The following is a 25268-nucleotide window of genomic DNA, read 5'->3' on the forward strand; positions in this document are numbered from 1 at the left end:
GCTACATAATCCAAAACAAATCAGTCAATACTTGGAAAACACACAGAACACACCAATTCCCTGAATCCACTCGCAGAACCAGGCAGAGCCCCGTGTTTACAGCTCTTCTGATCACAGGAAAGCTGCAGATTGGCTGCGGTAATTTTATATCGTGGTTTTTAATTAAATCTTTCTGGCTCCTCGGAACCCAATTTTCTCTTCATAATATGAATCTTTATTGGCTGTCTGTAAATAGAACATGGATTCATTTCCATATAAAGAGATCTAAATATACTACCCTTCACTAATGGAAAAAACCAGAAAACCTCATGTCAACTGACAACCCATCTGATCTCTCACAACTTTACACACGCAACCATAAAAATCACTCATACAGCTCACGCTGCTACCACTCAGTCCCTCTGAGTAACACACAGGCACTAGTAAGGGGTAGCACTGACATTTCAGGCCAGCTCTCCACAGCTACAGAAACACTTCATTAAATGGAATGAAAAGGAGGAGTATCAGGCTGGAAAACAATGGCTCTTGAGTTCCTGGGTTTACTTCAACGCGACTGGCATTTTGCCACAGATTTGAACAGAGGCTGAAATCACAAGTCATGCTGGGGAGTGCCAGGGACAGCAGCAGAACTTGCCACTGTGCATACACGGAGCACAAAACCTGAGATAAGTGAAGAGTTTTGTGTTTTTACAGGGGATTTCAAGCTTCAGAGTAGTTTCATGGCTCTCTTTAGCCATCATTATTGCAAAAACAGGGGTTTTCCTCAGGTCTCCATAATTAATTCAAGTTGGACATTGGGATTTGAAGATGTATCTCAACAAACAAAAGATTATGCCTTACCCCTGAATCACGTTAGGTGGACAATTCAGTGGGTTGTCTGTGCTCAGGTTATTCCTGTCATATGTAAGCTCTCACCATTTCTAATATACTGGTCATGCCACAAAAAGCATTACACATTTAAGCTGTAGTGTAACAAGGGTTAAGAAAAGAATCTGTGAACTTCTAGAAACTACGCTTTTGAACATTTAATAAGGCATTGTTCTTTTATTCTGCATATTGTCTAACGCACACATCTTTGTCAGGGAAAAAGCCTTTTTTCTTTAGCTATAGAAAATTTTTTATGACTCCATCTACTCAACTACTTCTTTTGTTTAACAAAAAAAGTATTTTTAGCAATAAAACATGAAAACCATTGCTTTTAGAAGGTAAAAGAGCAACAGATAATTGTATTTACCTTTCATAACATCTACAATTAACATTTAGGCTAAAAAGCAGAAAGTTTTGCATACACTGTTTGCAAAAAGTATTCTACCCAACAAAAAAGGGAAGGCTGGTTTCACTTCCAGGCATTGCCTGTTAACAGCTTGAGAACTAAATACCTATTGTACCAAAAGCAGGTAGATACTGAATGGTTCTGCAAATGTGGGACTTGTTTAAGCAGGAGCTGATAGCTTCTGAAGATCTCACCACTTATTTATGGAGGGAAGAGCTAAGTTTGACAAATCTCATGTCTTGACTAGTAAAGCCCAAGTCATACAAGAACTAGCTTATGATTCTGATACCAAGTCATCGTAGCAGGAATGCAAGAAGGATAATGCTCAGTTTTAATTATTGTACAGTATCACAAAAGAAAAAAAACAGTAATTATTAATTTTTTAAAGTAACAAGTTATTTAACAGCCAGTCAAGCAAAAGCCAGAGAGTTTCAAGACAGGCAATTTTTCCCATGTGGGGAATCACTGCAAACAGTTAATTTACAGAGCATGAATTGTATGTGTAACACTACAAGGGCTCAGTGCGCCTTTGGGTATTCATTAGCAGCTTTGAAGGGTGCACCACTGCCTATCCCCTGTATCAGACCAATATGATAGTCCTTGCTGCAACAATTTTACCCTTTCATAAAAACCAAACCCGTTTGGAAGGGAAGAGAGAGAAAAAGGATTAATATCACTTTGAAATCTGATAGTTCCGCTGCTCATTTAAGACAGGCTTAGGAAAAAGGCTGTTTTTTAAGATTATGAAACTATGCTTTGGTAAAGTTGGGTAGGTAAGCTCCTTGAAGTGTTATGTTGATAACATGCAATGGAGGCTGTTCTTAACTCTTCCGTATACCAATGTTTATAGGGAACCACAAAGCCCATTTTGCTGCCTGCTAGATCCTGCATGGAAGCAAAAGTCTAGAGCTGCTGCTGCTCTGGCTACGGCCTCATACAAAAATGGAAGTTGGCAGCTGCAATCCTGTGAAGCCAGTTGATTTACCTCTGCTTCAGGCACTGTGCCAGCAGGAATCATGCTCTTGGGTCAAGGCTGTGGGAATATGCAACCATGGAGTGGGAAAAACAGAGGTTAAGGGTATAAAGTCCTAAGCTATGAATGGGAAGGTGTGTAGTATGAAGATGAATGTATCATACTGATATGATCACCAAGTCTCTCTTTCTAAAGAGAAAGCAAGTTGTGATCAGCTGTAGTTCCACACATTTCTGGGAGAGGACTCTGCATCTTGTGTTAGTGTGCTGAGCATCTCAACCACTGCATCCAGCCATGTGAAAGCTTTTGTCAAGTCTGTCACCAGAGCTGCTTTCCGGTCCATCTCATTGATACACTCTGCAAAACACTGCTGTGCATAAAAGTAACATAAAATGTAATCAATTATGCTAAACCAGAAAATAATACCAGCTTCACCAGTCCTTTAGGTTATTTCCTAACAATCAGAGTCAAATATGTCAGGAAACTTGTCATATTTCTTTTATTTCCTTTACTTTCAAAGGAAATCAAAACACAGATGACCCTATTTCCTTATCACACCCAGTGGAATTCTCAAGAGTGATATTATTTAGGTTTTGTAGATGCACTGAACTAAAAGCTGTCAGCAAACTCAGTTGCGTTACAAGAGTCTTACAATCGAAGTAAACTTCAACCTATTACAGACTACTTCAGAGACAAGGTTTTTAGAAAGGCTGCTAAAACAAGCACCAAATCAAACAAGGATTTTGTCAATGAGTTTACTACACAGCACTTTGTTACTCAGAAATGTTTCTTCCTTCCCCTAAGATCCTTTGACAGAAAGCAGATGATTTCATTCACTGTGACTCGCAAAGAAACTCAATGAGGGCAGCATTCCAGATTGCCTTCCGGACACAACATGACATCCCCATCACCCCCAGAGGAAACACATGCCAATGTTGAAATTCCTACTGGAACATGTGCTCCCTCTTCACTTGGAAAAGAATCACAAGCCAAAGAGCCTCAGCTGCTGTGTGATACCACATGCCAAACACGGACAAAGTCTTTGACATTATTCAACCTCAAACAGGAGAAGCTCTTTAGATAACCATGAATAATAGTTGTAAGTAGCAAAGCTGGAGTTGTTTTAAGTAGCAAAGTTTCTTAAAACACTCAACATGAACAGCTCTTGAACTGCCCCAAACTGCTCCTCTTCACTTCTTCCCGCTAAATGAATACCAGTAATACCCATTCCCACCCCCTCTATACCTGCTATGCTCTTAATATCTGCAAGCAAAGTAATAGCATAAAATATTGTGTTCTGAAAGCAAAGTATATGCTTATACCTTGAGTTAGCAGGGACAGTACTAAAGGGACAGAATTTATTACCCGCTCTCTTTTGGAGACTTACAATAGAAGCAGATTGGTGGAATGTCCTGTTTTTCCCCATGGATCATCTCCTACAGCAAAGATCAAATGAGATCAAAAAGCTGCCTTATAGAATAAGTATCAGCAAATTTCAAAGGACTAGAAACACAAAGTGGATTAGAACATGACCCTATAAAAAGGAGGTCTGGGTTTTAATCTTCGATCTGACAATGTCTGGCTACATATCCTTGAACAATACACTTACCCTTTGTGTTGTACCATGTGTAAAACAGGGGATAATGCCACCTCATGGGACTGTTTTGAGGTTTAATTAATCATTGCTCGCAAAGGGCTTCAACTTCCTCAGCTGTAAGGCACTATTTGAAGTATTAGCATCACCCATAATGTAGACTTGTAGCTTATGGCCCTTAGCAGTCAATCCTAGCAAATAAAGCCAGGCTACATTATGTATGTAAAACCTGTGGTGCCACTGCATACAATCATATAAAAGATTGCATGACTTATTTAGAATAAGCCTCAGGCTCTGTGACAAAGGGACCTATTTGACTTTCCCACACAGGTAAAGTCTCCTTAACTAAATGCTGCAATAAATCTAGCAGGAATATTCTTCTGCTGAGCACCAGTCAAAATTACAAGAGATTTCAATACTCCTGACAAAGCCCTTGCCTGAAAAAACCATTTGGTAAAGATCCATAAACACAAGTAGAGGTTTAGGCTCTAGGAGAAAGGAGCTAACAGCTCTAATGTAACAGGAAAGTCAGTTCTGTGCTGAAGGCACAGGTGGCTGTATAACAAGCTCTTCTCTTTTGGGGTTGCCATCTTTCCACTCCAAAAAAAAAGCTTCTGCCAGTAGATGGGAAAGAGATGGGGCTGCTCCTACAGTACCTCTGATCAACCTTTGGGACTGTATTTTCACATCAAAACGATGCAGCCCTTACTCTGATTTCATAAACCAAGGACTTTATTCTGAGCTACTATAATTATGTCATCTGACAATCTCATCTAGATATTCCTTTCTAGATTATGCCAGCATAATGCTCAAGGTATCAAGGCAATCCCTACCACAAGAGGCCTTGCTCCCCTTTGAGGTAGGACTGTAGCAGAACATGATGATCATTCAACCCAGACATCCACTGCTCCACTGCACCTCTGCAGCACACAGCGTTGCTTCCTCATGCAACTTGAAAGTCTATCTAAAGCATCGTTTGTCCACAGCTCAAACCATCAGGCCAGCAGAAGGAATGCTGCCCAAAGCTCTTGGAGAGAATCCCTCACATGATTCAGCTAGTGCTCTGCTTATTTACATGGATGGGAAGGATATAGCAGGGATTGGAAAATTAATATTCGCTCCACTTTTAGCACTGCAGCTAAAAACCTCAGTACAGAATGCACTATTTGATAAATTCTCCCAGCTTTGTTACTGTGCCTCAAGTTTCAGAAAACCAAACAAGAATGTTAGACTAAAAAAAGTTCATCTTATTCAGTATTATATTTCAGGAGAAAGTGAACTATTTTCAGTTCAGCTTTTGTTATGAGCATAGTCTGCCTTCAACAGAAAAATACAACTAAAAACGCTCGCTGTGATCATCAGCAATTCATTCCTTCCCAAGTGCATGTACAGTTAAACACTGCACCCTATCAATAGGCAAACGACTGCTTTTTCACTTCACTCCAGCTACAAAACAACGAAAGATTAGTTAATTTTAAATTTGTTTTAAAGAAACTAGTAACAATCATCAAAATTGATGAGGATTCTTAACCATTTTACTTCGCTCTTGCACAGGAATGTGATAATCAGTGCACACTGAGACTAAGCTTCTTGCTGAGATGCAAGGCTTTTGAACTATCATAGAATCATGGAATGGTTTGGGTTGGAAGGCACCTTAAAGCTCATCCAGCTCCAACCCCCTGCCACGGGCAGGGACACCTTCCACTAGAGCAGGTTGCTCCAAGCCCCTGTGTCCAACCTGGCCTTGAACACTGCCAGGGGTGGGGCAGAGGAGCAAGAAAAGATCCGGTCTCTGCAGCAGGCTGTGGATATACACTGGGAAAGGACATACACCCATGTGCTATATTCTCATAGCAACCTGGAGGCTGTAAGAATATCGGCACATCACCTGTAACTTGGGTTTACTTCAGCCGTTTATAATGTAGTGAATGACCAATGAGGTTGCACTTTTAGACAAGAAGGATTGCACAAATATAATGCTAGTATGAGAAAACAAAGTAAAATCTATTAGCTTATGAACAGGTTGGTCTACTCCTTGTATCCCAGTTGGGATATTATGGTCCACAGAGGTGGACAACTAGGTGGGTAAACAATTAGGTGGTTGGGCTCAGTAGCTCTGCAGAACAGATCTGGGCATCCTGGCAGCAAACAGCAAGCAAAGCATAAGCCAGCAACATGCTCTGGCAGGAGAGAGCATCAACAGCATTCTCGGCATAGCTAAGAGGTCCTACTTAGCTAAGAGGTCCTACTTGGCACTTGGTAGACTGCATCTGGAATAGCATCCAGTTTGGGGATCCCTAACAGAAGACAGATTTTAATTAACTGCAGCAAGTCCAGCAGAGGCCACAAGAGCACCAGGGACTGTAGCACTTGCCCTGTAGGGAGAAACTGTAGGACCAGAATTCGCTTGCCCTGGGGAAAGGACAGCTTTAAGGGACACCCAAGAGCTGCTCCACTAGTACCTATGATGGTGTTATGAAGGATACAGGCCAGGCTCTTCAGAGTGGTGCAAGATGAGGGGAGGAGAGACAGTAAGCATGAACTGAAAGCACACAGCCTTTCCTTTTCTGTTCCCACTTCTGTTGTGGCACCCTAAGCAAGGCAGAGCAGGCCAGAGGAGAGTAAGGAAGATGGGGTGGAAATGAAGGGGCTGTGGAGTCTGAAAACAGTCCAGCACTCAGAGGAGAACTGAGCATCCCCCAGCTGCTACAGCTGCCTGAGGCTGAGAAAAGGCTTCAGCAAACCCACTGCAATAAACTGACAGGCGACTAGCAGGATGCAGTGAAAAGAAAGCTTACTTCAGTGGCAGCAAAGTGAAACACATACATTTGTGCTGTGTAATTCCTGTCATGAAAGTTTCATATAATAAAAAGGTATTCATTTTTGAGGCTTACAAGAAATTGTAGTCTGCAAAGGTCAATAAGCAATGCGGGACTGCAAACTATATAAAGGCCAAAGAGACTATTGTGTCATTGCTGAAAGTTGGTTGTTCTATAACCTTTAGAATGACTTTCAACAGTGAGTAATCACGACCTTTCTCATCAAAAAAGTGAGATCAAATTCTTAATCCATTCTGAAGAGCATGACAGAGATCTCGTCCCCCTTCATCACAATATTTATGCAGGCCATAGGCAAGCAAATAGTATCAGACGATATTTTGATGTGTGAAGATATAGACCAAATGGACGCTTCAGCAGATTGTGTCATTAGGGAACAGAGCTGTGTTATTATGCACCTTCAGCTTAGTTTGCAGTTAAGGTTTTATCTGCTTGTTTTGAGAAGCGAAAGAACACAGCCGTTTTCAGCTATCCTAAAATTAAAACAAATGCCTACTCTTTCCCACTGTTAACTATAACAAACCATAAAGTGTTAATTTATGTGGTAAGTTGAACAAACTTCACCAACGGATACACACTGCATCATTTCAAAATGAGCAAGTTTTTTAGCACACTGGACAACTACAAAAGCAACTGCTTGAACTGAAACAGTAACACAAATTAAAAAATGATTCTGTGTAGATCTTGGACAACAGTACATGGGGTAACTGTAAAAATGAAGGACTACAAATCACCTCAACTGCAGAGTTAGCTTTACAGAGAAAATGAGAGGCTGGAACATGACTTGAACACAGCTGAATTCTCTCCCCCGTACATCAGGAGCCTACGAGCTGTGTGCCCAAGCTAGGCTACAAGTCCAGCTCTTTCTAATCAATGCAAAATGTTACACAGCTCTTGAGGACAGGTTCTGCCATCCCAGGATGTTTGTTTAAAACAAGACATATGACTCATTCCCCCAAAGGTACCTTATTCTCTCCTGCGACTTTAGAAGGAGCCAAAATAACTGCTTCCAATAGCTTCAGGCAGCCAAAGCTAGGCAGGATAAATCACAGAATCTTAGAATAGTTAGGGTTGGAAAGGATCTTAAGATCATCTAGTTCCAACCCCCTGCCATGGGGGGTTGGAACTAGAGTTCTCCTACATGTAGAGCTAGGCAACCTATCTCCTTATCCTCTATCTACACTTCTCTGTGCATGTAGAACTTGCCACTTAAGTGCCCTTTCTTCTGTACTTTATTTCTACTTAACTCATCCCTCATCTAACCCTTAATTTTACGCCTTCTCCTGCAAACTTTTTCTTTCCAGTTTCTCTCTCTCAGCTCCTGTTGCTTTAGGCTTTAAAACGGTGTAAATCTCAGTTCAGAACATACCACTTTAACTGAAAGGAATATTTAAAACACCTGGAAACATCCACTGCATTGTAAGTTTACTTTATGCAATGAAACAACTTCTGAACTACTTCTGCATCCAAAAAAGGTGAAGATTTTTCTGCATGTTAATTAACTTATTCTATCAAAAATTCTCCTCATTCCCCCCATGTAATACATTATGAAATCATTAGAAATGCTGCATTTTACCGGAAGGCTGATACACTACAAAATGTAATCAGTGAAGCAATGAGTACTTGAGGATGTTACTCATTACAAAATGCTTTGTATCCATCATGGCTCTTTTCTAGATACTCACTAAGAAGGTGTGGGCAGAGAAATACAGATGGCTCAGGAGAGTGCAGGAACAGAGCTTTTTTAAGCCCTTGTAACTGTGTTCACCACTGGCTTGATGTACTATTCTTCAATTCAAGCAAAAGTACAGATGAAAAGGCAATTTCTGAAGTCAAATGAAACCACCACCAGCAAACAGTGTAAGGCCTTGCAACTACTTCCAAATCACCATGTAAGTTAACTACAGAAATTAACTCATGTGGAACATTTTATGATTTTAAGTGATCAGAACATTGGCAGCTGTTGCTATCCAGTGAATACCAGGAAAAAGTAATTAGATGAGAGCACAGCTAGAATAAATATCCTCCCTGCTAAGTATGAAAAAGGGAAGGCACAGATGCATGTCTTATGAAAAGTAGAAATATTATTGAAGTTAGTGGCATGTGAGAATGTGGGACAACATTTTGGGGGTTTTATGGGAAAAAATGTACAGATATTAAAGAACATATTCCTTATTATGCAAATTATTTTAAACCAAGGCAGCTGTAATTTTGCATTACATCAAGCTCTGTGATTTGACCCTACAAATGCTGGTAAGCAGTTTACATGTGAGAAATGACCTACTTCAGTACAACAGCAGCCAGGTGTGATAGAACAGTACCATGTTCTCATGCTACTTGGCTGGTCACACAGGATTTCCTCTAGTACTCCTGCTATTAAGCATGCACAAACCAGCTGAAGGAACCTTCCTTTTCACAGCACTGAGGTTCTTGAGGAAAGCATTTCAAAAAGGCCTTCTGCTGGTCCCATTGCACAGCTGCTGTCCTCACACCAAGGACAGTTTAACCAAAAGCAGATTTGCCTGGGCCTTGCACAGAGCTCCCTCCTCATAAGCAGACACATAAACACATCCCATATATCAGAGTGCATAAGCAGAACCTGGGAAAAGCTGACCTTTTTAAGTGTGTTAGTAGTTAGCTATGCAAAAAGAGCACCTTTTCTTTTAAAACCCCTAAGTTCAGAATAGAATGAGAAATACAGTATCTGAGGTTTCCTCTCTATTTTAGGGAAAGTAGCAGAAAGTCCTGATTTAAGCATATCTTCTGGATTTACAGCAGAGATTCTAGTCTAGATTCAGCTGATTTCACACAAGAAAAGGTACTGTTTTCAAGTGAAGGAAGAGAACAAGATTGCTTTGTTTACCGTGTTCTCCAAATCTTCAGATGTGTAGTGCTCTCTCCTAATACTTCACTTTTGTACACAGGAACACAAAGGTGAAACAGGATTCTGTATTCAGTTCTTCAACTTCCTCAACAGTGACCAAACTGAGCAAATCACTGAAATGCAATAGGTGAGTGACGTGAACCACAGCAAACACACTCTGCCTCTGGAAATATTGCTGGAAGTTGCATGAGCTTCTCAGCAAAGACTGGACCAGTCCTTTAGTGGTTATTGCCAAAGTGGAGAAAGCTGACTGCATTTACAGGTTCAGTAACAAACATACATTTCTTCTGTATCTCTTATGGATAAAAACTACATTATCAGATAATCACTAAATTTCCATCTTAAAGTAGACTTAGCTTTTAAAACTAAGGTGGAAATTAAATTGTAAAAATTGTAAAAATCTCCTAAGTTTACAAGAAACATCCCTTCACTCCAGGCAGTAAAGAGGGAGAGGGAAAAATCACAATCCACCATACACATTAAAATCCACATTCCACAATAAAAAGCAAAACACATGCACCCAGTGGAGCAAGTATGGGGGAAGATGAACACACTTCAGCTGCTCATGTCCCAGGGACCTCAGATAAACAAACCCCATCCCTGAGATATGTTCTTATCTCCAAGAGCACTCCAAAGAAGGCAAATGAATAGCCTAAGCTATGGAAAAGGGCAGGGAAGTCAAGCCTACAAGAAACGACAAAGTGGGATATGAACTGAATGACACCTGCAAAAGAAAACAAAAGGAATCTACAAAACATACTCTGCAGCAATGCTTTGATAAAGCTCTTAACATGTACTTTTTAAAAGCTTTTCTACTACTTTTAGCTCACAGTTAAAAGAACAGATGAGAATTGTTATGTATTCCTCTTTCTCCCAAAAGCTCTTTGCTGACTAACAGAAGACTTATCTCTATTTTCATTAAGCGCAGGCTCCTTAAGGGCCACAGAAGCCACAAAATTGAGACAACAGTTTTCCACACATTGAGCTTATTAAAGTTCTGGTTCAGCAAAAGCAAACAAAGAAATAAATTCAGGAAAGCAGTAACTCACACCGCCGTTAATGAACACGGTCCCACAAATAACACTGCATGGCATTCAACAAATCAAGTTCTCTCCCTGTAAAATCATCCACTGAATTAAGGCACATTTAAAAGCCTATATTCTAAAATCTGAGTGCAAGAAAACACTTTAGGGTTTGCTGTCAGTGAAATATTAGTACTTTCCTTACTGTGAACAATTACCTAGGAAGAAGAACCCTGCTCTGCTCTGCGAAGGGATGGAAACTCAATGCTCATCAACTTGAGTTGAAGTAACTCCACTAGTAACAGAGAGATGTATTGAGAAAGATCTCTTTGCTCTCTTTTCCTACAGCCTACACATAAATGAAGTGTAGGAATATGGCTGGGCAAGCTTGAACACTGCCCTAATAAATATTCATGAAGCATTTGTGCTGCAATACATTGGGAGTTCAGAAGCAGAACTATACAGCTGTCATATACCCTGAAATCTGTCCTCTTTTAAACCCTAAATTGACAGAAGAGGTGTTTAATATGAACATTACTACATTAATAAATCAAAAAGATAATCACTTATCAGCCTGCTATCAGAAAGGTGGTTTTTTAGTCAAGGATGAAAAGAGCCGACACATCTCAGAGAAACATCTTAGTACAAATAAACCAAATATCAGCTTATAATTAAAGCAAACATAATGTTAAACTTGATGTGGTTGTTCAATACATGTTAAGCATGTCTCAGAGACCTGTCTTTTAAGATTTCATACAGCTTTATGTGTTTTCAAGTAGTATTTTTTCCTCCATAAATCTACTGATTTTGCTATTATTTGAGCACTTACTGTTTCATACTGGGCAGCTCAAGTATCTAAATAATGCAGAACAGCCACTGTTCGTACTTATAAAACACAATTTTTCCATGAATTGCTTTTGCTAAGTTCCCAAACTAAAATAGAAAACTCTCTCATTAACACTGGCAAGCTTCCATGCCCTCCAACTTTCCACAACGTAAACTACTAATATGGAAAGAAAACCCATAGTAAAGGCAAGATTAATCTTTACAGCAAAAAAATGTTGCAGGTCATAATAGAAAATAATTCTTTAAAGCCTGAACTATATTTCACTTCAAGAGTGAAAAATCAAAATAAGCTATTCCTTACAGATAGCTGGGTGGTAGCACCAGGAGTAACTCATTTTGTAGCTGCTAACACCTCAAAACATCATTTTATGCTGGAATATCCTCATCCCTTCCATACTTACTTTCTCTTGTTTATATAGCTTGAAACTATGCTTGGTTGGACTTGATGAATGGTTGGACATGATGATCTTAAATGTCTTTTCCAACCTAGTTGATTCTATGAAACAAAAATGAATTAAGTGCTTAGGGCACATACAAGTGTATCTGACTTTATCTTAAGGCAAGACAGATCCTATCACTTAACTGCAATGTAGGTCCCAGTTTGAAATCTCAGGTTGGGACCAACAGCCACACAGAATGAGTGGCTCCTTGCACTGAGCCATTTCAGACACCTGCCCAAGTCATCTTCCAGCATCCAGCAAAACTCACCTTTACAAATAACATTTCTTTCATTTCCCCCAGGCAACATGCCTCCGTTCTGGCCTTTTGCTTTCAATTTACTACCAAAAAGGTATCCACAGACAAACTTGGTTCCATTCAATTGCTTTCCCGCTTTCATACCCCAGTAGAATAACAATGAACAGTTACAAATAAAAGCAGCAAGCTCTTAAAATAAGACACAAAAATGCACCACACTAAGAGAGCAGGACATCGTGGTTATTAAAGACACTTTAATTAACCTTACCCCCCAATAACTGAAGTCTTCCACTTCCATCCGAACTGCTATTCCAGTAAGGAGGAAATGTCTTGCATTCAGACATGGCATAAAATAAATGTCATTTTCATGACTACTGCCCATGTCACTCACAGTTTCATTATAAAGAACATCAGAAACAAGAATATGACCTATCTGAAAGCAAGTACACTAACAAAACCAACCCCAGAAACTTCGTTTCAGCAGTTTGTTGTGAAGCATTACTGGCTTCCTGCGTTTTGCAGTTTTCCAAAAGCTGAAGAAAACCCTCACCAGGTCACATCTCCCTTAGCCAAACCAGCGAGACTACAAAGGGAAACCACAGAGAATGTTCTGACCAGACCACTTCTGCAGTGACAGGTAACAGAGCCTGAAAAATCAAAGTGTTTTATAGAGAAGAGTCAGTGTCAGCAAGTCTTCCCTCATGCACAGTTTCCATGGAAGCCAACCTGCTCAGTGTCCTCCAGCGCCCAAAGTGCTTCCAGTAGCCCCCATTCAGGCTAGGACATGCAGGGCTTCCAGGCCCCAGAGAGGCTGAGCGCTTCCCTTAGCCCCTGAGCATCCATGGAGCACTTGATCTTGAAACTAGCAAAACAGACATTGGAATTATTTTCATGACATTCTCCTCAGACTATTTTTGTTCTATAACGGAACAACTACTTATTTTCTGTTTGTTTGGTGGGGTTTTTTTGGTTCCCCACCCCCAAAGATTGGGTTTTCATGTATTGTAGAAGGGTACCTCTACATAAGCATGCAGGTAACTATAACCCACACATCTCGGGGAGAGACATTTTAGCAGGGCCTGTTGCTATAGGACAAGAAGTGATGGCTTTAAACTAAAAGAGGGAGATTCATCAGCTGGATGTGAGGAAAAAAATTCTTTACAATGAGGGTGGTAAAACATTGGCACAGGTTGCCCAGAGAGGTGGTGGATGCATTGGTGGTGGAGACATCTAAGGCCAGGCTGGATGTGGTTCTGGGCAACCTGACTTAGTTGAAGATGTCCCTGCTCATTGCAGGGGGGTTGGACCAGGTGAGCTTTGAAGGTCCCTTCCAACCCCAACTATTTTGTGATTCTGTAACATGGATTTTCATATGTCTTTACACACAGTATAGAGCTTTTTATACTTTTATAACCATCTTGAATTTAAGTGTTATAGTTATATATTTTCTACATCCACATGGATAGATGCAATCTACAGGTAAGATATAGCCCATAAGATACAGATAGATATGGAATATATTGTGTTTTTTTCTCCTTCCTAGAATTAAACATTTAGGGTCCAGCAGGCCAACATGCTACTTGTCTACATTAGGGGTGTGGGGCAGGAAATGAAACCAAGATTATTTTTTAGGATTATTATCATTCTTTAGACCCTGTTTTCTTCTGTAAAGCATGTGTTTCACTGTTAAAGAATTCTTTTATGAGATGGAGTGACATTAAGGATAAAATAAATGGCATCAATATATACCCTGGAGTCTTTATCTTTTTTGTTAACGTATTACAAACACTTGGGTGATGGAAGAGTTGGCATTTTTGATTGTATACACATAGCACAGAGATGAATGTCAGTCCAATAGATGCATTTACTTTAAAATAAGTAAATATCAAGAATGTAAGACTTCTATCTCACTGAGTAGCATTTACCATTCACACAGTATTAATCTGAAGCACATTTGTATGGTCAGAAATTTTACTTTCCTTAAGCCATAAGCAAAGAAATAGCATAAGAAAGGCTTTTTAGACAAAGCTTTAGCGATTGCAGAACACTGGTGTTGGAGGAAGCAGCAAGGAGAGCTGAACTGTGGTCCAAGATCCTCCACACCCATCTGCCCTTGTACAGGCAACAATGCAGAGCTGTGATACATGTGGTAAGAGTTAGCAATTAACTGAAAAATATTTGGATTTGTATCTTGACATTTCCAAAAAAAGGAAAAAAAGAGGAAAAAAAATGTTTCAGAGTTCTGAACTGGTTCAGCTTTATTTCCACAGCCAGAGTTACATTCCTTTTCACTACCATGTGATCGTCTTTTTACTCCTCCATGAAATAAAACCAGGTCTACACAAGAGCTATTAAGGCACAGCTGTGGAAAATATTCCACTGTCACTGAGCTAAAGAGCCTCCCAGACTTCATCGTGCAAGTTTGCCTCTGGGTACATTGCGTGGTTGGACATCCGTCTGCCTGTGAGCCTGATGTTAGAGGCACGATCTCTCTTTGGAGAGAATACTTCATTCTCTTCAGAGACAATAACCTACCATTTCACTGCACTTTGACTCCCTTTGAGCCAAAGATATGGCACTTGTGCATATCTGTCTTTGAAAATAAGGCCTGCATAATAAATTCCTGACAAATATGTTCAAATTACTGGCCTACCTGCAATCCCAAGCACACAGCTCCTTGTTGCTGTTATTGGAGTAAATGATCCCCCGTCTTCTTGCTACCCTAATGTACAACTTGCAGTTTGGCTTTACCAATTAGTTGGTTCATTTGCTGTCACCCTTAAGTGATCATCTACAGTTCCAAAAGATAATATTTTTCTACTTGTTCAACATTTGCCAAAGTGCTGTAGAATAGCACTAATCCAGGTACTTGGCAGAGCTGCCATCCTCCCCTGCCTCTCCACTACAGCTTCCCAAGCTCATCTCTCCCCTGCCTTCCTCACAAGCACCTTCTCTTTGCCTTTGTTGTTGCCCCTGACTCCCAGGTTGCCATTTCCAAGTGACCCTTCAGCACTAACGTACCTTTTCTTCAAAAGGGAGCCTGGCAAAGTTAGATGCCTGCAGGCGAATAGGAAAGTCCTACAGATCTATCCATTTCTGGTTATTCAAGTTACTGATGTCTCAGTTCTTCAGTCACACAAGTGCAAGGGAGGCTCTTTTGCTTTAAAAGAAACTCTCAGTTAAGTCACAACCTATGGAAAGCCAAATCGATTCATCTTTGCTGGCAGCAATACAACTGTAGGGGCATGAATGGGAAAGAAAAATCTCTTTTTCCAAAGGAAAGTGACTTCTCTGTGTCACAATACTAATGCTGGTTACCTCAGGATAAAGACTGAAGCACAAACTATGCATTACACCATAAAACTAAATATTGCTCTTTGCAACCATAGAATGCTGCTTCTTGCCCCAGGTGACTGCAGCCTCCGGACCATAGTTGAGACAGTCTAAGCACAGCAGCATCACACAGGAGCTTCGCTCTGTATCATGTCACTAATAACACTGATACACAACAACAAAATCTAGGGATTTAACAGTCTCAACTACAATCTAAGCTCCCATCATTTTATTTACATAATTCTTTAGTAAAATTAATGTAAAAATGCTTTCAAGGGGAAGTCAATACCTTGGATGGTTGTGCAAATACTCACAAATTCAGGCAAGGATAGTTTCACTTTCCCTCCTACATTGTACTAAAATGTCTACAGATAATGGAACACCAGCAAGATAAGAAAAAGTCCATCTGATACTCGGTATCTGGACTAAAACTGCCCTAAAATGTCTTGTATAAATATTTAAATCATTCAACAGCTCCACTCGATGTTAGATTTTAACACATCCCGGCTCTCATTCTGCAGTAAATCACATACAAACTACTTCTTTTCTCTGAGAATGTCTTGCTTAAGAGGGGATTTTATCCTGTAGTCTCTAAGTGCCCTAGAATTGATATGTATATGTTAATGGAACAGTATATAAAGTCACCTCAAAGGCAATTGGTTTAAAATCGCAAAGCCCTACAGATGGGATATAGGGTGACAAGTTAATTTAAAATTAGATTCCTAGATATAGTGCACACCTGATAATTGAGAGAAGCAGCAGGAGGGAGAGGAAGGTTATTGCTCTATATCTGAAAAGGTGAACCCCTCCTTCATTAGAGGAGGAGAGGAAGGGAATCCAGAACCATACTGCATTGCAGGGATTTCCAAATAGCTGCAGGGCTTGGGGATGGATGTATTGCTGCTCGTGCCTTTTCACTATGGGTGAAACCCATCCCAATTTAGGGATGCTGTCAGCAGTTATTGAGAGAGCAGAGAAGGACCACTGAACACCAAGTCTCAAACAGGCCAGCCTGTGCTCTTCCAGAGTCTTCTCCCCTACAAAGACACAGCAGTAGAGAGGAAGTATTGCTTTAATTCCCAATGCTCAGAACTGCCCCAAAAGCACACCCTGTGAGACTGGTGCCTCCATGCCTTCCCACAGCACAGAGGCACTGCATAAAATCTGGTGCCCAGTGCCTGGCCAGTTTCAGCTCCACGACTGAATTTCCCACCCAGAGCCCATGCAGAAACCTCCTTCCCAACGTTGCTGCACACCAGCAGCAGCTACTGCAAAAGCTGAGAGTGAAAAGAAGTGGGAGGGTTGTTGGGGAAGAAAAATCACCCTGTGGAGCACTGTCCCATTGAACCTGAGGAATACAAATGCTTTGCCATTCCCACTTCTGCAAGGCCCAAGGGTTTGGTGGCGAGAGTAACAGAGCATTGCAGCAGACTATATTTCTACCTATGGTAATTATCATTTGTGGAATGCCACTACTGTGAGAAACAAAATACAACACCAAAGGGAAGCAAGAAATATTTAGCTTTGTCAGCCAAGCATACCAGTTGCAGGAGGAACAGCCAGAATAGACAATGAGCAGAAAATACTATCATAGTAGCTTCCTATTTTAATAATGGTTCTAATTGCTGACATTCAATTACTCATACACAGCTACATGTTCCTATTGTGCCAGAAGCACTGTAGGGGTTTGGAGATAAGACTTGTCATCCTGTACTTAGAATTACTTTGTCTTAAAAATTACTTGGCAAAATACTTGTGTATAAAATATCTAGAAACATACACAGCAATGTGAGAATTATGCACACTAGGAAATAAGCCAAAAAGCCAAACTCTAGGTTAAAGTAGCATGAACAATGTGCTCCATTCCTGGTTCCTGATAGTCCAGCATTTTGACCTGTAATTTCCCCAAGGAACCCCAAGTCCATTTTCACAACTGACATGAGAACTGCAACTGCAAGTAAGCACATGCACACTTACAGTCACAACCACCAAGACAATAAATGTGCAAGCTGGACAGAACATCTCTAGAGGTGTTTTGTGACTAAAAGAAAGCAGAGGTAGCTTATTTCCATTCTAAAAAGAATAAAAATTATCCATGGAGCTCACAGAAAACAACAAGCAGCTCTGAATCAACAAATAAAATGTCCATTAAATCTTTGTATCACCCTTTCCCCACTTTTACAAGAGAGTCAACCTAAAAGCACAAGGATGTAAAAATGTTCTAGTTTGGCAAAATAAGAAAAGTCACATTCCATAAAAGACCTATTATTAGCTTTGTCACTGTTCTATTTGTCTTCCATGTCTTCTCTAATAAAACCTAGAAGAATGAAGGGCAATATAATTATTTCTGAATCTCTGTGTAAATAAAGCAGGATACGTCTCTGTTTATTATTTAGCACAGAATTAAATACCATCTCAATATTATTTAGGGAGTGGGCTGTGTCTATGCTGACCTTACCTTCCACTGATGGAGAATTTTCCATACACACCGAACAGGAAATAGCTTACAGAACAAAGCTGACTTTTAACAATGTCAGACAAATTCTCTTTTCTTTCTAAACTTTGTACAACAAATCAGGCTCTGAGAGGCTTTTGCTTTCTCCTGCAATTTGAGGGGGGTACTTTAAGTGATGCCAAATGAAGCTTTTTGGAATACATACCTTGAAATTACTGAAATACTTTGGGAACAATCAGTGACTTATTCAAGCTCCCTTTATGCTAACAATTGACCGACTGTAGCTCCCTCTGTTAGCTAAGCTTGCCCTACAGTTTTCTTGCATATTTGCCAAATATTATTTGGAATACCTTTTAAGCTTTTCCTCTTTGATTACTAAATACCCTTCAGCCCCACAGTATCTGAAAAGCCTCCATGAAAAAGCACATCCTACTATTTGCTGCTGCTGTAGGAGAAAGAGGAACATGAGGAAAGAAGAAACAGCTGACATATTCTCCACTTTTGTATCTGTCAGCAAAGAGAAAGGACGGGCAAAGGAGATGGGAAGAGCACCAGAATAATCCCCAGAGCCCTTCTTCACACAGAAGAGCACACATGCACATCTGTGATGCTGTGGACTCTTTAGCGCTACCTCTCTAAAACAGGTTCTCTTGTCCAACAGGGCATCGGTGTAATTCTACTCCAATATCTTTATTTACCACTTCCACACCTATTTGCTTTCAAGTATTTAGCACAATGCCTTCTGGTTCCCCAAATTCTCCTAATTGTTGCCTCCAAAAGCCAACAGAAGTTGTGCACAGACAAAAAGAGAACTAATACATATTATATCAACAGCCTTCCAGTACCTGAAGGGGGCTACAAGGATGCTGGAGAGGGACTCTTCATCAGGGACTGTAGTGACAAGACAAGGGGTGATGGATTTAAACTTAAACAGGGGAAGTTCAGGTTGGTTATAAGGAAGAAGTTCTTTACTGTGAGGGTGCTGAGGCACTGGCACAGGCTGCCCAAAGAAAGGGTAAATGCCCCATCCCTGACAGTGTTCAAGGCCAGGCTGGACAGAGCCTTGGGTGACATGGTCTAGTGTGAGGTGTCCCTGCCCATGGCAGGGGGTTGGAACTAGATGATCTTAAGGTCCTTTCCAATACAAACCAATCTATGATTCTATACATATTGTGTTTTCCTCATGTAACAGCTTTCTTCATATGATATACATAGAGAGTGTCTTTGCAGTCCAGCATTTATTCCTCCTAACAATGAGGATGCTTAAGTTTCATTTTCACCTATGAGACAAACTGGACTTGAGATCACTCGGATCAATTTTAGTTTTGTGTGTTCTGGTTTGAGTTCTTTTTGAGAAAGATAAATCATTAAAAGGAAACAAAGAAACAAACCACTGATCTTTCCCTCCACTGTCTGCATACAATGGTACATGCCACTGTTTACAAGCATACATTAAAACCATTTGTTTAATATCAGCAGAAAAGTAAAAAGTCATAAGATACATCGTTTTCCCTTTCACACCATTTAGCTGGCACTGGCCAACAAATGCTGTTTCATTGCTACTTTTCTGGGTATGGTACATAGGTTTTTTTATGTCCTCAGAAACAAAACCAGAATCAAACACATGTGATGCTTTGGACTTCTGAAGGAATTCTGTGTTTTGCTGTCCTTTAATTTAGCTCTGAACAGTGCCTACTGTGGCCCAAAGTACCTACCCCAGCAAGTCCAACCAATGCTTACCCACGTGCTGCTCTATCCTGTTATTCAGCAGTTCTGCAGCAATGGTTTAATTCACTGAACCCCTGGAGCTGTTTTTAACATTTCCCATAATTCTGCAGGCAGAATGCAAGTTCATACACTTAAAATATGCTATGGGAAAGCACTGCACTAAGAAAGGGCTGAGCAACCGTTTATACAGCAGCAGTGGATTGCACGTGGTCAGTGAAAACAAGAGAGAAGAATCCACTTGTGATGAAAAGCACATTATCCATGACAAGGCCAAGAACTACTTCTAGTAGCACTAGACTAATGGTAACCTAGAATTAACTTTTAGCTTTATTTCTACAGCCTGTATGTCTAAGGCACAGTTGGTGAAATCCTGGCATCCCAAACCAAAAGTCATGTTCCCATTCATGTTAAGATCATCAGGATTTTCATCTGTTGCTACAGTAGCAAATAAATACTGTATTCACTTATTTCCTCTGAATATGGTCTCAGCAACAGAAAAAAGGGAAAAAAGGAGCCACATCCTTTGCTTAGTTTGACAGCATGTAGAGACTTCTAACTTACTTAGCTTTTGTATTAGAAGTTATTAGAGAAGCCACAGGGAAGGAACTTCTCTTCGTCCTTCTGCACATGTATGGAAAACAACAAAACCCCACTCTCCACAAACCTCCACCTAAAAAAAGAGACCGGCAGAGCTTCCCCAATTTCCAGTGTTTTCTGTTACAGGGCAGATCCAGGGCTCTGTTAGAGAAAAGCTGACTATAATATGACTACATTTCTTGTAATACCAACCACATGGAGAAAATTACAACAAGACTAGCTCCAGCCATACTAAATTCAGAATAAGAGATACATGTTTTCATATCTCTAAGAAATTGAAATATTAATCTCATGTGTTCAATTTACACAAATCTTTGTCCCGTTCTCTTCTGCCAACAACCATATTTTCTACCACATTTTTCTTCCAGTATTAGCTTGCTGATAGATTTCGTTTTGCCACTTTTTGAAGTTGCTCAGTACAGCTACAGTGAGAACACCAGCTCTTGCCTGCTTTAAGAAATTAACTAATTGCTCAGTGAATAAGAATTGTCACTGTACTGACACATCACAGAATCATAGAATGGTTTGGGTTGGAAAGGACCTTAAGATCATCTAGTTCCAACCCCCTGCCATGGGCAGGGACACCTCACACTAGACCGTGTCGCCTAAGGCTCTGTCCAGCCTGGCCTTGAACACTGCCAGGGATGGAGAATTTACCACTTCTTTGGGCAGCCTGTGCCAGTGCCTCACCACCCTCACAGTAAAGAACTTCTTCCTTATAACCAACCTGAACTTCCCCTGTTTAAGTTTAAACCCATCACCCCTTGTCCTATCACTCCAGCCTCCGATGAAGAGTCCCTCTCCAGCATCCTTGTAGCCCCCTTCAGACACTGGAAGCTGCTCTGAGGTCTGCACGCAGCTTCTCTTCTCCAGGCTGAACAGCCCAAACTTTCTCAGTCTGTCTCCATACAGGACGTGCTCCAGCCCCTGTATCGTCCTCGTGGCCTCCTCTGGACTTGCTCCAATAACTCCATGTCCTTCTTATGCTGAGGACACCAGAATATTGTACTGGTACATCATCGTACCAGAACACTCTTCTGATGCTCTGTTTTCCCACCTTTCTTTAAATCTTAATCTGCAACTGGGATGCAAATGGAAACTGAGAGCAATAATACTTCAAACAGGACAGTTCCTGCAACAAGAAATACTAGGAATGCAAAAGTACATCACAGTACCAGCAGGGATCCCAACTGCTAACTGTGCTAACTGCTCTGCTGACAGATGGAGAGGCACATTTCTTTGAAGAGTTCTTAAGTGGTGGAAAAACAGTGCAAGAAAGCGACCCGAGCAATCCAAGATCAGCCACTGGACAAAAGTGACCTATTGCTGCATGACAGGTCAATGTTGCCTCCACTGGATCTGTCATTGACAGATTTACAGGGGACTAAAAAGGGACACATCGATACAAGAGAGGAACATGCTTACAGGGGCATGAATAGATGAGATATTTATGCATCAAAATGAAGTATTACTTATAAAACAACAACCAGAACACTGATGCTATCAAAAGCAGTGCAGGCTACACAATCTGCCACAAAAGCTGCAAGACTTTGTGAAAAGCCCCCATCATGTCAATAGTTTTGCCAACCAAATTAAATAAACTGAAGTGAAACATGAGCGAGAATGGTAAAACAAAGAAGCAACAACAAAAACCACACCCCAAACCCAACAACAACCAAGCTATCACAACAAAAACCTCTCTTAAAGCCCATTAATGCATCTGGAAAAACTGATCCTTCTGATTTTAGCAGGTTATATAGTGAACTCGTGAGTAACACATCTTTATATTTCACATGAGGGGAGATTCAACTGATGCAAACTGTTACAGTGCCTGCGAAGCATGCAGGCTGGAAAGCTGTCCAGGGATTAGAACAATTAAAGTCTATTCAGGCTCTGCCCCTTAAATCTGATTCAACTCCAATAAAACCACTGGATTTTTTTCTTTCAACTGTGTGCAGGATTTGGCCTCAAATTACAACAGTCTGATAGCTAAATTGACAGAACTAGCAATACCCTGAAAATACAGAACCTCAGAGAGAAAAGAGAGATCACAAAAACCCCAAATCTCCCGGGATTATCAATTAAGATATGTTAGCTTCCCAATTTAAATTGAAAATATGCTGCATGAACCTCTGTAGATACTCAATTATTTTATTTTTATTATATTGAGACCCATAATTGCACCTGGAAGGAAGGAAAAACTGGATCACTTTGTCCCCATTGATCTAAAAGCACAAGTACCATCAAGAGACATACCTGACTCGCTGGCAGAGGGAGCAGCAATGAGACCTGCATTAGGAAGCTTCGCATGAAAGAAAATAATTAGGACAGGCAGAAAAATTTCAGAGGATTTAATTGTTCACATAACTATGAAATAAAATCCACACCATTTTGCAACTTTCATGAATTGCTACCTGGGGAAGGAGAGCCACATCCAGCCAATTGTAAATGCTGCTATGTATTTCATGACATACACTAAATACACCTGCTTTTGGACCTTAACTTTTATCTTCTGTTCTGTTCGTGGTATTTAAAACTTAGGATTTGGTTTGGAACTGTACAACCCAGTTTGTAGGTATGCTACAGAAAACAGAATCCTTTAGGGAATCATGTGTGTATGCATTTTACCAGGGAAGTTTGACAAATTTGCCTTTATCCCTTCCACATAGGATTATGCGTATTCACACAGAAGTATGATCTAGGTAAAACCAGGGCTGGCTTGACTGGAGTTAATATCCTCTCAGAGAACTGAGGTGTTTATGCTGAAGGAGGATAATTTGCCTGTGGAGAGAACTTCAGTATAAAAAGCAAGCAGAGACTAAGGACCTATGCACTTAACATTAAGCATGTACCACGACTGACAGTGAATAAAAGAAAGACCAAAAGAGAAAGATATTTACAGGAGGCCACAATCAAGATCCAAGTTTAAGTGTACCAACAGCTTGTTTCCACCTTGTTCTTTATTTACAAGTGGGGTCAATTGCACCAGAATACAGTTAATACACAAATGTTTGCATGAGAAAGGCTTTGCTTTTTGAAGAACTGTTATGAAGGACTGTTCTTGTAACAGACATTTTATGAAGATAGTCTTGCTGTAATCGTAATGGCTGCATGAAGCAAAACAATACCTTTAGGAAAGCAGCAGCCAGCAGCTTTCCTAATGCAGCTCATAAAATCAGTATAGGCAAGGTTCTAACAACCCTCTACTCCATTTCCATACATGCCAATATCCCTCATTTACAGCTCATTTTAAAAGACTAATAAACCATCTGCATCTCTGTGGAAGTAAAGCTGACAGAAAACACTACACTGAAATGAAAGAGAATATTTTAAGCATGTATAATGAAAAACGTTTCTACACTTAAAAAATAGAAAGAGCTGAGTAAATCTGAGCTATTTATTTCATTGCCTCTTCTATCTTTTCAAAGTGTGTCACAACACACATGTATCTGATACAGCCCGGCCTCCAAGCGGAACCGACACGGTGCCTCAAACATTTTGTTTACCAGAGACATTTATAATTCAATTTGGAGACATTTGCAAATGTTTGCTTTCAGACTGCCCTCTTAATGGGTTCTTTAACAACTCAGTGGATGCACAATAACTGTGACTGTATTAGGATAATCAGTCTCAGGAGTAAATTATTCCATCTAGCCTTTTACTGATGTTTTAACCACAAAATTACAAGACGACAGAGCCATTTCAAGCAACACAGACCTTCTGGTTCAAAGGAAATGTGTCTGGTGGACATGTTACATAAGTGAGAAAATATGATTTCTAACTAATTAGATCCTGTGGATTTGTTCTGATGTTTGGAAAACTTCTGGATGGTTTAGGTATATCTTTGGAGTGCAGTGTAAATGTGCAATATCCCTCAAAGGAAACAGGAGAAATGTTATTTGACAGGTAAAAAGCAAGATGAAAATTTACTTTGCCTTGAAATTCTAGCTTTTGGGGGGATTTTTAATAGCTTTTAATATTTTTAAGGTCTTATTATTATTTTAAATGACTTCAGCACATTCTGTTTAGCAAAAGGCTCAAAGTCTATTAGAGTATACTGTCAAATCCAAATAAAACATAGATATCTGCAAATGTCAAAACCTGGTGTCTGTTGCAACTCTGGGCTCCTTAAAGGTACTGACTTCACAGGGAAGGAAGTGGAACAAAATGTTTTTGAAAATAATTCTTAAAATAACCAACAAAAACCGCTACCACAACAACCCAAAAACTCATCCAACATTTCAACACCCTCAAATCACTACGAGAAATCAGGTACTAAAGAAGTTAAAGAGACAGAAAAAACTTCAGAAGCTAGAGAGCAGAGAGATTTCTTTTTTCACCTTTCTGTACAGTGTCAAAATGTAGTATCAATACTTCCTGCTCTAAGAAAATCTAAAGAGGACTCGCCAAGCTATTAAACCTTCCAGTGGATCATTTGTGCTATGACTTATTAGCATAATTGGGGGCACGCTTTATCCTGACCTTTGCAAAACTTTCATTTCCCAAATGTGATAGATACAAAGTGCTTTTCTAATACCAATAATGATTATTTCCTATGGGAAACTGCCAATTACAAGTTGGTGAAAAATACTATATTGGGTGTACATTGAGAACATGAACACACCTACCAATAGTCAGACTAATTACAGCTGTTCTCCAAATACTCTTAAAGCTGGTCACTGCCATGAAATACAACCTACACAACTGCATCCTTGACACGTCATTCATTTAGCAACAATAAATGTTTGATTAGCATTTAAATCCAGCACTTAGGGAAAGGGGAAATTCAGCATAACAGTCAACTAACACATGTGGGAAGGTGTTTTATCATTTAACCACTTGATGCAACTCGATATAAACAGTAGGAATTTGAGTCAAGTGCCAGCAAAACTAGGCAGATGCGGAGACAAACCCCTTGTGTTCTGGATACAAGGGGAAAAAAAAAGCATAGCAAAGATCATAGATAAGGATAAGCAATAAACTGCCGAAGAGCATCTGGTTTGGGTTTACGATATTGACTTCAGTACAGT

General features: G+C 40.1%; 1 protein-coding gene across 6 annotated transcripts in view; it reads right to left on the reverse strand.

Annotated features, from left to right (window-relative positions):
* Positions 1 to 25268, reverse strand: part of PLCB4 (phospholipase C beta 4) — a 197205-nt gene that overhangs the window by 146216 nt on the left and 25721 nt on the right. The window contains exon 1 of one of the 6 annotated variants that reach the window (XM_030490893.1): positions 22495 to 22753. The exons of the other annotated variants lie outside the window; for them this stretch is intronic. The gene's annotated coding sequence lies outside the window, so the exon portion shown is untranslated. Of the gene's footprint in view, positions 1 to 22494; positions 22754 to 25268 lie in introns of those variants that run through there. 6 annotated transcript variants of the gene reach the window in all.

This window comes from Strigops habroptila, chromosome 6 (genome assembly GCF_004027225.2).
Source record: "Strigops habroptila isolate Jane chromosome 6, bStrHab1.2.pri, whole genome shotgun sequence".
NCBI classification, from domain to species: Eukaryota; Metazoa; Chordata; class Aves; order Psittaciformes; family Psittacidae; genus Strigops; species Strigops habroptila.